This window comes from Ascaphus truei, chromosome 18, assembly GCF_040206685.1.
Source record: "Ascaphus truei isolate aAscTru1 chromosome 18, aAscTru1.hap1, whole genome shotgun sequence".
NCBI lineage: Eukaryota > Metazoa > Chordata > Amphibia > Anura > Ascaphidae > Ascaphus > Ascaphus truei.
In genome coordinates this window covers 23,327,467-23,335,893 of record NC_134500.1, presented here as the reverse complement: position 1 = coordinate 23,335,893, position 8,427 = coordinate 23,327,467, and the positions used below count along the sequence as shown (strand labels likewise).

General features: G+C 48.9%; 1 protein-coding gene across 1 annotated transcript in view; it reads left to right on the top strand.

Annotated features, from left to right (window-relative positions):
- Positions 1-4,933: 4,933 nt before the first annotated feature.
- APBA2 (amyloid beta precursor protein binding family A member 2) overlaps positions 4,934-8,427 on the top strand; it is a 338,632-nt gene continuing 335,138 nt past the window's right edge. The window contains exon 1 of the mRNA XM_075575858.1: positions 4,934-5,051. The gene's annotated coding sequence lies outside the window, so the exon portion shown is untranslated. The remainder of the gene's footprint in view (positions 5,052-8,427) is intronic.

The window sequence follows — 8,427 nt, the reverse complement described above, 5'->3', positions numbered from 1 at the left end:
TCCGGAACTGAAATGAATGCAGTTCAGCTCCGGAGACCTCCTCCATCAAACCTGTAAAAAAAAAAATATTAAATCACACAGTGCTGCATGTTTTGCTGGTTTAACCTAACATAACATCACTTTAAGACTAACAGTGTATCTTCAAAGGACAATAACATAATGTAAACCGTTATCATGTACCAGGTACACTGGCAGATTTTTAAAAAAATGGCGCCCTTAGGCACTTACCTGGCGCCCTCCTCTTCCAGCTCCGCGATGTCCCGTTCCAGAATTAAGCTGACACGATCATTTATGTAACACAGCACAGATGTTTCACTGTATAAGTTAACAATAAACATTATTATCACAGTATGAATATTATAATATTGCACTGATAATTTATTTATCCATAGATCTAAATTAAAAAAGACATAATTTTGTTTTAATTTAAATTGTATCAACCAGCTATTCAACATGAAGCAGTGCGTAAAACAAATTACTATAACGTTACAAAATAACAAATGTTACATACAGCTCCATACATATGTCGCATGTTTTATTAAAGCTTGTGTTGCTTTTTATCAATTACAATTTGATGCCCACTTAAAAAGAAAAATATATATAATCTTAGTAAATAAACCCCTTTCATTTAATGCTTGATGAATCGCTTCTGAACTCCGGTTGTAATTTCTCTGGGCAAATTTAGTCTGATTTGCCACCTTGGGGCAATAGTCTCACACACGGTCATGTGAGGTGCAGACCTGCTCCTGCATCCCATATTACCAGTAGGGTTGCTAGGTGGCTTCTCCAAAAACACTGGACACAATGGTGAAAAGTGCGACATGCTCCAGACACGCACCCCTCTCACCTCGCCATGTTGTTTCCTCCTCTCCTTGGCCCCACCCCCAGGCTCCTGGCACCTACTCCTGATTAACACACACATTCCCAGCACGCTCTAACTCCAACACCCACCACATTATATATATATATATATATATATATATATATATATACTGTATATATATATGTCAATGAGTGCTCCCTCCTCCTGATTGGCAGCATTACCCAGCCCCCTAGCAACAGCCCTGCTCGGAGATATCCCAATTACCCAGCCGCCCAAGCCGATCAGGTCACTATGTCCAGAGAGGTTAATACTGGACACATACATGTCCAGTATTACCTCAATTTTTTTACTGGACAGGGGGTCCAAATACAGGACAGTATCCATACAGTTCCATACTGGACACATGGCAACCCTAAGGCTGGGAGCATGGTACAGCAGACCATGCGGACGCGTCCGCATTTTGAGCGAACAGACTGCCTTAAGGCAGTTTTCACGTCCATGCGGCGTGCGGATGTGGGAGGGGGCGCGCGTTGTGCAAGAAATCAGTTCAAACAGATTTCTTGGCGCGACAGGCCGGTCACGTGAGCGGTTCGCCCAATGAGGGCGAACCAGCTCCGTGATGCCCCTCGGCACGCCAACCATGGCCCGTCCACCATGGCCAGGTAAGCGCCCACTCACTGACCAGCCTCTGCTTGCCTCCGCACTGGCGAAGGCACCATGGCCCCAGCCTAAGAGAGGGAATAAAGAGGACCTATTCCCATGTTCCCAAGTGTTAAAGGGTATACGTTTCAGTGGAGAAGGAGCAACATTATCGTATCAACACAGCATCATCTAGTGAGTGTGACCTCCAGCAGGGCCGCCAACAGGGGGGGACGGCGGACACTGGCGTCCCGGGCCCCGTGAGCCAGGAAGGCCCGGCCATCTGGGCCCCCTGCGCGGCCATGCCCGTTAAATGAAAGAAAAAAAAAGTGATTTAAAAAAAAAAAAAATGGCGGCGATTTTACCTCGCGCATGCGCAGGGTATCCGTCCTGCTCCCTGTGGGCCCGCCCGCTCCCTGTTGCTCCCTGTGGGCCCGCCTGATCATCCCCCAATCCCCCGCTCCCACCCCTCTGCTCCCTACGTGGGACGGAGGGGAAGTGCCATGAGATTCCCGCGCGCCCCAACCCAACTTCTCCCGCGCGCCCCAACCCAACTACCCCCACGCGCACCTCCTGCCCTGGCAACAGCCGTGGGATTAGCCCGTCTGTCTCAAAAGCCGCCCAACTCCCGTGCCGCCCCTGAGCCCACCTCCCACGCCGGGCAGTTGCAGCGGGGATATCGGGGTCAGGGGGGGAAGCGACTGGCGGGCAAGGGAGAAGGAAGCAGCACCAGCACCAACCCGGTCAAGGTAAGTCACCCAGTCACTGTCTCCCACCCAGTCACTCAAAAGTCATTGTCACCCACCCAGTCACAGCCACCAACCCAGTCACTGTCACCCAGTCACTGTCACCCAGTCACTGTCACCCAGTCACTGTCACCCACCCAGTCACTGTCACCCAGTCACTGTCTCCCACCCTGTCACTGTCTCCCACCCAGTCACTGTCACCCAGTCACTGTCACCCACCCAGTCACTCAAAAGTCACTGTCACCCACCCAGTCACTGTCACCCAGTCACTGTCACACACCCAGTCACTGTCACACTGTCACCCAGTCACTGTCATCCACCCAGTCACTGTCACCTACCCAGTCACTGTCACACACCAACCCAGTTACTGTCACCCACCCAGTGTCACTCAACCCACTGAGTCACTGTCACCCAGTCACTGTCACCCAGTCACTGTCACCCAACCACTGTCACCGACCCACTCACTGTCACCCAGTCAGTCACTCACACCCACACAGTCAGTCACTGTCACCCACCCAGTTACCCACCATCACCCACCCACCCAGTCACCGTCACCCACCCAGTCACCATCACCCACCCAGTCACCGTCACCCACCCAGTCACCGTCACCCACGCAGTCACCGTCTCCCACCCAGTCACTCTCACCCACCCAGTCTGTCACTGTCACACAGTCACTCTCACCCACCCACCCAGTCACTCTAACCCACCCACCCAGTCTCCCACCCAATCAGTCACTGTCATCCAGTCAGTCACTGTCACCCAGTCAGTCACTGTCACCCAGTCACTGTCACCCACCCAGACAGTGTCACCCACCCACCCAGTCTCTCATCCACCCAGTCACTGTCACCAACCCAGTCAGTCACTGTCACCCAGTCACTGTCACCCACCCAGTCAGTCACTGTCACCCACCCAGTCAGTCACTGTCACCCAGTCACTGTCACCCAGTCACCCAGTCACTAACACGCCAAGTCACCCAGTCACTAAAAGTCACCCACCCGCCAACCCACCACTCACCAACCCAGCCACTCGCCAATCCACCCACTCACTCACCCACCCAGTCACTCACCTACCCAGTCACTCACTCACCCACCCATTCACTCACCCAGTCACTCACTGTCACGCTGTTCTGCCCACAGACCAGACTAACCCCAAATACTGAGGTGGAAAGTGAGTAACGACGCACCCGCAGTAGTGAGAGCGTGCCCGGAGTGTGGATTTGGTAGCGTGGTCAAGGCCAGAGGTACCAGTGTAGGTAATGTACTTGCCAGATCCGGGCGTAGAGAAGATGCCGTAGTAGGGTCCGAAGCCAGAGGTCGAGGGTAACAGAGTTCCGGGTAGTAGAGGTCCAAGAGCCGAGTTCGAGGGGGTCCGAGAGGTAAGCGTGGTCGAGTGGAAGCCAAGGTCGTAGAGCCAGAGAGGGTAGGCAGACAAGCTGGTTCGGTAACGAAGCTGAAACAGAGAGAGAGCTAGGCACAGCATGAAACAGCACTAGGCAGACGAACTATGCAGAGCGAGGTTAGAGAGGAATCACAGGGGTAATAAAGAGAGGAGAGCCAATGGGAGGAAGGGGCAGAGTGGAGGCGTGCCCAGGAGCCCTTTGTGATAGGGCAGGGGTTAATGGCCTGTTTTGCTGCAGGTGTATGGTCGGAGGACGTGAGCTTGGGGGCTGAGATGGCCGGGGGGCGGAGTTACACGGCCAGTGCAGTGAATAAATTAAGTTGAGAGGCGCGCGCCCCGAAAGAGGAGCGGACGCGTTCCCGCGTCGGCGTCGTGCGAGAGAGCCGCAGGGGGGCTGAGGAACAGGCTGCAATGCCTAGCAGGAGCAGAGGAGACCGCAGCCAGCGGTACAGGTAAGGAAGGGCAGCGCCGAGGGCGGCGTGTGCCCTGAGTCCTGACACTCATTCACCCACCCACCCAGTCACTCACCCATCCACTCACCCACCCAGTCACTCACTCACCCACCCAGTCACTCACTCACCCAGTCATTCACTCACCCACTCACTCACCCACCCACCCAGTCACTCACTCACCCACCCAGTCATTCACTCACCCACCCACTCACCTACCCACTCACTCACCCACCCATTCACTCACCCAGTCACTCACCCACCCAGTCATTCACTCACCCACCCACTCACCCACCCACCCAGTCACTCACCCACCCACCCAGGCAGGCAGTCACCTGTCTTTTGTTGAAAATATAAAAATAAACAGGTTGCATTGTAATGTTTTTTTCCGTATTACAATAAGAAAACCGTTGAGTAAAAGTTGCGAGCTACATTTTTTTTTGTGGTAGGTGCGCTATGGGTTTGGGGGGAGCGGGGTGCGCTATGGGTTTGGGGGGAGGGGGTGTGCTATGGGTTTGGGGGGAGGTGGGTGTGCTATGGGTTTGGGGGGAGGGGGTGCGCTACGGGTTTGGGGGGAGGGGTGTGTGCTATGGGTTTGGGGGGGAGGGGGGGCTGCTCCTTTCATTTGTCCTGGGCCCCATGATTTCTGTTGGCGGCCCTGCCCTCCAGTGCATTCTTCACACTGTCATGCTTAACTACAAGGCTTGAACAGAGGGGAGGAGGATGGGTACAGCAGTCACCATGGTAACTGCGCCTCATCTCCCCTCCCTCCACTCTGGTGCATTTCTTCTCCCTTTCTCAGCCCTGGTTTTTTTTTTTTTTTTTTTTGCTTATAGCTTATACAGGTTTCGGGGTTGCGCGCTGGTTTGGTGTATGCAGCTTCCCGGGTTAATTAGTAGTCTCAGCGTGTGGCTGGGGGGTGAAGCAAAGCACACAATAGAGCTGTTTGCAGCCTGCGAAGCACAGAGAGGGGAGATACCGGTCTCTGCAGAACAGGTAAGGGTATGGGGGCTGGAAGTAGGGGTGCTGGGGGTGCTGCACCCCCATCCCCCCTTTGGTTTATACATGTTCACATGATGGTAAAGTGTGTATGGTAGTGATCTTGTATGTGCAGCATCCCCTACCCCCACTAATTGCATCTGCACTCTTGGCTAAGGGGGGGGGGGGGGGGGGGAAGAGCAAATCCAACTTGTCATGGGAGGGAGGGGATCTTTGTGTGGACAGCTACAGGGTCTGACCCTTGTGCACAGAGATTGAAAGTAGAGGCAGCCGGGGGAAATCTGACATCCATGAGGTGCTTGGGTTGGGGCTGGTCCCATCTGTTTGCATTGCAAGGCATGGGGGGCAGGTTGAGAAGGGGTTCTGAAGATCAGCACCCTGAGACATGGGATGCAGCAAAGCCACAGGGGAAGAAGGGGTGAAGGTGTGCCATATAATCCTGTGCATTATTATTGGGATTGCCTGTCTCCTTTAATCTGTGGCTATAGGGGGGGGGGGGGGGGTGAGGTGCTTTGAAAGGTGTGTTAGTACTGTAGATGCTCAGATAAACAAACAGCAGCTGATGGTCTGGTGTATGTGTGGGGCTTCCTCATCTGTCTTACAGTATTCCCCTATTAGTAAGAGAAATGTGCTGTTCTTGGTCCTGATCTACAGTAGGTGTATCTCAAATCAGATATGTCTGACAGCAGGGAATTGTAATGTACTGTATGTAGTAAAGAACCTTATTTAGTGTGGCTGTTTTGTGCTTTCAGTACCCAGTTCTTATCTTGTCTGGGTTTGTATGTGGAGCACCCCTTCTTTAATACTATTTATATAGTACTGCAGTGTACACAGCAATGTACATAACATTTTTTGCAGTCACAGCAAGTTATTACCCCAAAGAGTTTACAATCGTGTTTTGGTTCCTGAGAAGTTTAGAAATGAAGTGACACAAGAACATAGGGTATCTGGTCTGGATTTTCCTGCTTCAAAGCCAGTACTGCTACCACTACATCATTTCTTCAGACTTTCAGTACGCCTTAGCGTCCATGGAAAGCACCGTGTACACTGCCAGTGAAATCTAAGTAATTCTGATAAGAATTGCTGTCATTTGCAATGGGTGTCACTCGTTGAAAGTAAATCTCACTAATTGTCAGCATATATCCTCATAGACTTTGATGGAGACTCACTCTTTGGATGACAGAATAGCCCATTTAACTGTCATCTCCAAGTGTGTAACCTCTATATTTCACTCATTTCAGCCATTTATGGCTATGATAGAAGAGCACGTCAGGGTAAAGTGCTGCCTGCCTCCTATATTTTGTATAATGCTCGTTTTCCTTCCTGGATCTTTCTCCTTGACACTCACCCTACAGCCTTGGTTTGTATAATTCCATCGTTTGTCTATTACTATTTCTCTTGTTCAATGCAATGTTCCCCTTAATACTTTTGATGCCAGAGGTCCTTGCAATATGTCACACAGCACAGCACAGCACAATACACTACAGTACGTTTCATTCCACAGTGGCAGTGAATGGCTTCACATGTTTATTTGTACACAATAAATGCAGTACTCCTTTATGTAACATTCTTTTGCTTACAAGGCCACTTCTCCTACAGTATGAGTAATGCTAAAAGTGGTAGTTTAAAGTAAAAAAAAAATACTGTTTGAAGCATATATTTTTTGAACATTATAATGTACAAAGATCATTGCCCCGATATTTAAAAAGTTTAGAATTTCTCCGAGTACCTTCATATAATGCAGCACGTTATATTTTAATAGTCATACATTTTTTTCTCATCGTGAACTGCAATGGCAAACACACAATTGGACTTCTGTGCTTTTTACCCCCTCTTCTATGACAGAGAGTGCGTGGAAGATGGTTTCAGTTAACTAATCAATTTAATCAAACAGAGGTGCCACACACACACTGTATGTCTTTCAATTTATGTATTAATGTATTTCCCAAGCTGAGTCTTGTCTTTGGTTTCTCAGCTGAATCTTTTTTTTGTTTTGTTTTGTTTTCCATTCCCCCCCTCTTCTAACCACACCTTAAACAAGTTATGGTGGGTACAAAAGTGACACACATCATCTACCGTATAGCATATAGCAAATGAAAATATCACTTGTGGGCACATTCACATGTTTCAGACAGGTCTGCAACCCTGCTTTTCCCCATTATCTCCAAAGCATACACTGCGTCCACTGCTGCAAGGGATTCTGGGAAATGACATCCAAATGAGCACACAGTGTCACCTTTTGCTTCAAATCTATTTTGACATCGACAGTTTTTCAGCAGAGCCTGGGTAAATATGATGTGTGCTCATTTGCATGTAATTTCCCAGAATCCCTGGCTGCAGTGGAAGCACTGTATGCTAGGAGACAATGGTGAAAAGCAGGGTTGCAGACCTGTCTGAGACATTTGCTCCCCTGTTCCATGAAAGCTTAGTATAGGGAGCAGTTTTCAGTATAACATTCAGCAGCCCGTTACTATTGGTGATACACAGTTTCTCAGTTGCTAAACTCTATATTAAAAAAAAAATGTATTGTTGTTGAGCGTCACTAAATAGATGAGACCATTGGGTGGGATTGGACGGTGCACTCCTTGTGCAGTGAGAAGGAATTATCTTGATTTGTTTTTGCTGACAACTAATTCTGATTGATAAAGTTGGCCTTTCTCAGTGCCACCCTGATGATACAAGCTGTTAGGAAGGACACGAGAGGAGGAAAGACAAAGCTAAGGAATTTGTGAAACAAACTATTAAAAAAAAAAAAAACGATTGTTAATTACGTATCCCCAGTGTATGGCATAAATAAACAAGAATTTGAAGCGCTCTTTATATAATACCTAAAAAAAATACTTTTCAGACATTCAGGGATTTTGTAGTGAAAACAACATTCTTATAATTAAAGTGCGGACCCTTCTACACTAAAAAGAAAAACAAAAATGTATGCTTTGCCTTTTGAAAGGGCAGCCTTATACATTTTTTTCAGTCCCTTTCTAACCTTCCTTGTACAATTCTAAGTGGCCAAATGTCTTTTTGAAAATCCCTGCTGGGATAGAACAACATGGCCACTAGAGTCAGGTGAAGCTTTATTTCCAGCCTAGTCATGTCATTGCCCTTTCTTGGCAAGGAAAAGCCAACAGTGAGGTTGAAGCAAGCAGGGGATTCTGGGAGAGCACATAGCAACCATAGGGTCTCCCTGCAATCGTGACAATACGTAAAACAAAAATGATTATAAGAGTGCCTTTTCTGGGAGGATAACTAGGGCAATACATGTAATTGTCCTCTCTTTAGTGGAATATGTTTATGCGTAGCTGATTTGGGGCCAGATGCAGAGTACATTGCCTGTCTCTGTGGCAGCTAATGGTTCAAGATGTAAGAACATGAA